Source organism: Drosophila rhopaloa, unplaced genomic scaffold (genome assembly GCF_018152115.1).
Source record: "Drosophila rhopaloa isolate 14029-0021.01 unplaced genomic scaffold, ASM1815211v1 contig_154, whole genome shotgun sequence".
Taxonomy (NCBI): Eukaryota; Metazoa; Arthropoda; class Insecta; order Diptera; family Drosophilidae; genus Drosophila; species Drosophila rhopaloa.
The window spans coordinates 622,632-628,631 of record NW_025335033.1 but is presented as its reverse complement, the minus strand read 5'-3'; positions in this window follow the sequence as shown (position 1 = coordinate 628,631).

Below are 6,000 nucleotides of genomic sequence, written 5' to 3'. Positions count from 1 at the left end.
ATACATCTTCAACTTCATGATCTTACTCACATCATTCAATTCTAATCAGAATTTTCCAATAATTCAGATTTTACACAACTTAGACTTGTCTCTCAGTTTCTCAATTCAATTTGGTGTGCACACTTACACCCAATCACCTTGACCCCCGCCATAACACTTTTCATCCCTGTGAGACAGCTGTTTATGGTGCAGTCCTCAATTCCCCTCTTGGGACACAGGCGCACGCTTACTGACGCCGTCTATTAGTTCGTTCCCCTTCTGGGAATCGCCATCACTTAGGCCATCGAATTCTTCGTTTAATTCGTTAATTATTTGTCTACCAAATAGAGCGCTACCAAGCTCTTAGCCACTCATGTGAATATTTATACGTTCGCTTATTAACTAATGATTTTAGTTGATCACCTCAAATGGACCTTTAAATTTGGGGTCGACGGTCGTTCATGTACCTTACCTCATCACGCCATATATAAGGAGGAAAGCGTTACCACTAAAGTCAGAGTTCTTTATGACGCTTCATGTAAAAGTTCGAATGGGAAAGCAGTCAATGATTTCATTTGCATTGTACCAGCCCTACAAAATGATCTCGCAGGAGTCGTGCTAAGCTGGCGCATTCATCGATTTGTTTTTGTTGCAGACATACTGCGAATGAAAATGTACATCGATATGCATCCAGAGGATTCGCAATACCAACGCATTCTGTGGCAGAGTGATAAAAACCAGATATCGGAATATTTTCTAAACACTATCACATTTGGGACAGCATCAGCCCCCTACTCAGCAAGACACCCGCCCAGTTGGTAAAATGTGCTCCGTTATGAGATATATGTCGACGACGTACAATGCGGTCATTCGACTATCCACGGAGCACTGGCCATCCAAGATAAACTGGTTGCAGCTCTTAGCTCAGCATTGTTACAGGACATCCCAGTTTCTCATTTTTGTGGAATTCAACAACCAGGATCCTATAAAGACATAAGGTTTATATTGGCATACTCACCTAGAGTAATACAGTTTTAAAATAAAATTTGAAATTTAACACACATGCACTAAATGGCCCGTCTCTACGGCCCCTTAGGCTTCATCTCTCCAGTAATCACTACAGCCAAGGAGATTCTGAAGGACTTGTGGAAACTTCAAGTACATCGCTCCGACGGGAGCTCGACTTCTCTCCAGTGGCCAGTGGTTCCGTCAGAGGCCAAAAATCAAAGAAACCGATCAGAAAATATTTAAACAGTTTGTCTCTAAAATGTCCAAATTGCAAACCGGTTTTCGCTGGAAACCTAACGGTACTTTCTTAAAATAGAATCTTAAAATAAAATCATGAACACGTGTTCATTTCAAGAGCGCATCGGAGCTCTGGTGAAATATTTCGAAGCAAAAGCGCTCTTCAAAACGTGCTGGTAACTATTCAAAATGGATTATGAAGCTCAAGGAATTTGTTTTACTTTATGAAATTAAATTATACTAACTTGATATGAAATTAATAAAAACTAACTTGATATGAGAAACCCATTTGTTTGTACCTTTTTTGTGTGCCTTAAATTTGTTTACCTAAAGTTTTACTTGTGTTCCCACACGATTCCCCATTAGGATTATTTTTTTATCTTTATCAGAGTTTTAACATTTTAAAATCGTTAAAGTTAGGTGCGGATGTTGCGCATGTATTTGTAATCGTTAATATGCTAACACGACTTCTAATTTTTTCAAGGTCACATTTTGCCAGCGTGCTGCAGCGGAGCGCCTGTGTCGTCTTTTCTGTCTCTGCCGTTGTGTTCGTCTTTTGTGATTGTTATACCCTTGTCAAAAGTTTGCAACGCAGTGAAGGAGACATTTCCGACCCTATTAAGTATATGTCGGCGGCAAGGGTATGTCGGCCGGCGGCAAGGGTATGTTATCCATGTTGATCCTTTTGATGATTGACGCAGCTGCACAGCGAGTTCCGATCGGTTCGAATACCCAAGCTCAACTAACTATATCAGCATACGCGCTCACGTCATAAACTCACTCAAGTCGAGCGTATGCAGCCAGCTCTGTCTTACTCAAGACTCTTGGTATCTTACCATCGAACCTCACTCAGCAGCAGAGCGTCTCTGCCTCTGCTGCCGTGCTTTCGCTCAATATCAGCTAGTAAAGCAGAAGCAGGGAATTCCCCGAATTCCCAAATTACCAGAATGCTACATCTACTAGGAATCACACTGCGACATATATATATTCTTGATCAGCATCACCAGGAGAGTCGATCTCGCCATGTCCGTCTGTCCGTCCGTCTGTCCGTCCGTTTCTACGCAAACTAGTCCCTCAGTTTTAAAACTATCTGCTTGAAACTTTCCCAAAAGTTGTCTTTCTATTGCAGGTAGTATATAAGTCGGAACGAGCCGGATCGGGCGACTATATAACTGAACGATCGGAAAAGCCATAACTTTGGTGTTTTTAAAGTTAGGAAGTTGGGATTTTCTATGGGTTTTATTTTTGGCCAATCAATCCGACCTAACAAATTTCATAAGGATCGGCCGACTATATCTTATAGCTGCCATATAACGGAACGATTGGCAATGTCATAACTTTGGTGTTTTTAAAGTTAGGGAGTTGGGACTTTTTATGAGTATTAAGAATGCATCATATAAATATTCTGCAAGGGTATATCAACTTCGGCTCCGTCCGAAGTTAGCTTTCCCTTCTTGTTTATCGCTTATATATGTCAGTTAATTTACATAAAATTCTAATTATTTTTCCGTTTTTATACCCTTGCAGAGGGTATTATAATTTTGGTCAAAAGTGTGCAACGCAGTGAAAGAGACATCTCCGACCCTATAAAGTATATATATTCTTGATCAGGATCTCCTCCTGAGTTGATATAAGCATGTCCGTCTGTCTGTTTCTACTCAAACTAGTCTCTCAGTTTTAAAGCTATCGAATTGAAACTTTGCACACACCCTTCTTTCCTTTGCACGCAGTATATAAGTCGCAACGGCCGGGATCGGCTGACTATATCCTATAGCTGCCATATAACTGAATGATCGGAAATGCCATAACTTTGGTATTTGTAAAGTTAGGAAGTTGGGATTTTCTATGGGTTTTTATTTTATTGGCCAATCAATCCGACCTACCAAATTTCATAAGGATCGGACGACTATATCCTATAGCCGCCATATAACTGATTGATCGGAAATGCCATAAATTTGGTGTTTGTAAAGTTAGGAAGTTGGGACTTTTTATGAGTGTTAATAATAATTTTGAATAATTTTGGAGAATATAATTTACAGAATATTCTGCAAGGGTATTTCAACTTCAGCTCCGCCCGAAGATAGCTTTCCTTTTTTGTTTTAAAATAACATTGCTAGTGTTCCAATAAATACATTTTTAGTACTATTTCAATGCCTATTAGCTATATATATTATGAGGCTCGGATAAAAGTACTTTAAGCAAATGCTCGTTTTTTTTATTTTTGCATTCCCAAAGGAGATTCGTATCGTTGTGTATTTTCACGACAGTATAAAGATGGTAGCAATGCTGCGAAATTACGGGAAGCTATCGAAAATGTTCAATATAATATTGAGAATAGCGGCTAAAATTTCGAACTCAACGAACATTGTAAATCGATTGGCTACAAGAAAGAATGTAAAAGAATTGCTGCTTTTTGGACTCGGTATGATCGGAAAAAGTCGTCAATTGTACAATATTGATTGGCTAAATGTAAAATAGTCAATTGTCCTTAAGTCCTCCAAAAATTCATCTCAGCAAATAGCGGAAAGAGCTCATCGTGGTCGTCAAAAGGTTGATTTTGTGGATTCTTCATTTAGAACAAGGCGACGTCGTATAGCTCAGCTAATTGAAATGAATGAGTCCACTGTTTCTGCTTTGCGCAATGAAAATCAGCAACAGCCGTTAATGCAAGCAGAACCCACTGAAGTAATTTCCCTGATAATGGAGACCGATTTGTCTAAAAGTCAATATTTGCTTATAAGGAATTTCGTTAATAGCAAAATATCCTTTGACTTATTTCCAAGCTACCAAACTATAGTAAATGCAAAAAAAAGAGATACCTTAAAAATAGTAGTAGTTGTAATAGGATGTTTATTGTTTGTGTTTTGTTTTTCTTGGTTGCTTATTTATAGCGGGCTGTACATATTTAAATTTACATCAAAACAAATAAACAAACAAAAATTGGTTACAACGACAATGGCTTTTATGCCGTCAGTCGGTTAATTTAGTTAAGTTAGATTCTAAAATTGTTCTAAAATAATTTTTGTTCTGTAATAACTGGCTTTTGTAATGAAGAATGCCAGGTTCTCCCAGTTTTCCCCATTTAGAAGACTGTGGAGATCCGATTCGCAAAGGGTGGTTTTCGTAAAACATGTAAAACGAATCTCTCTCAGAATAGGGCAGACTGCAATGAAGTGTTGAACATCCTTGATTTCTTGCATGTTGCAGAGGCTGCATTCCAGTGATGGGTTGCTGCTGTATGGCCTGCCATTTAGAGGTATAGTCTCGGTTCCAGCTTGGAAGATCTGTTTTATGAGTTCTCCATTATGTTGATCGTGGTACTTCCACTTCCTTTTTCAGATAAATTATGCTCAAGATTTTTATACACACTCCTCGACGCGCTGTTTTTGGCCTTAGTTATAAACTTTTCTATTTCTATGTTGTGTTATCTGGTAATGATTTCGGCATGAGTCCTGCTCCACGAACTTGGATCGTCGAGATCAAGGGGGCAACTGCATTCGGTTGGAATATCCGTCCATTTCGTTTCTTTCACAGAGAGTTTTTGCAATTATTTTCGTTAGTATACTATTTGGAACATGCATAACCTTATCGATGCAATTAAAGTGCTGCTGAAGTGTGTAGGAGAATATACTAGGCAGTCCTGTTTCAATAAAAATTGCATAGTCGGCAGTATTTTGTGGCATTCGAAATATCTTTTTTACAAAAAAAGTTAGTACTCGTTCCGCATCTTCATATCTTTGATTCCCCACACCTCTGCCGAGTAGCACATAATTTTTTCACTGTCGCCTGGAAAAGGCTGTACTAGGCACTCAATTTAACGTTTTTTCCGCCAAAAAAGTTTTTCCAGGTGGCGTTCATAGCTATTTTTGCATCTTTGAGCGTATCTTTTATGTGGGTATAAAAACTCATATTTGTGGTAGGCGTTACACCGAGGTATTTGAATGATTTTACACGTTCCAGCTGGATTCCGTTCAGTTGCCATTCTTGGTTCCTAGCGTGACGGCCACCTGTACCCTTAACTACCATAATCTTTGATTGGCTTGTATTTATGGTGAGGTTCCATACTTTACAGTACTCGGATATGCTAGCAATCATGTCCCTTAACGTTTCAGGGCTGTCAGCCAGTAGGCACATGTCATCGGCATACATAAGGCTCTTAACATGGGTTCCATTCACGGTCACTCTACCTGGTAAAAAATCAACAACATCGTCCACGAAGAGAGAGAAGAGGAGAGGGCTGAGAATGCAGCCTTGTTTAACTCCACTGTTAGTATCGAACCATTTCGAAAGCTCTGATCCGTCCCACACACTTGCTTTGTTATCCTCATAGATACTGGATAGTGCTAGTATGGCTTTTGTTGAGAGTCCGAGTTGGCTAAGTTTATACATTAGGCTATTTCGGTTCACTGTATCAAAGGCGGCTTTTAAATCGACAAAGAAAATGTACAGCTTCTTTTTTTGTTGCAGAAAGGTTTGGGCGATTGATGTCAGCACGAAAACACTGTCAACCGTAGAGAAACCCTTTCGAAAGCCTGTCTGAAATTCACTAATAATGTTTTCTCGGTTTACCCATGTCGTCATACGTTTCAACAGTGCTCCTGCAAAAATCTTAGCGACTGTGTTTTGAGCAGATATGCCTCAGTAGTGGCTGGGATCGGTCTCCACACCTTTTTTAAAAATTGGGCTGATCAGACTGGCTGACAGCTTTTTGAAGCAATCTGGGAAAATTCCATGGCTGTAATATTCATTGTAGGCATCGGTAAGTCGCTGTATAAA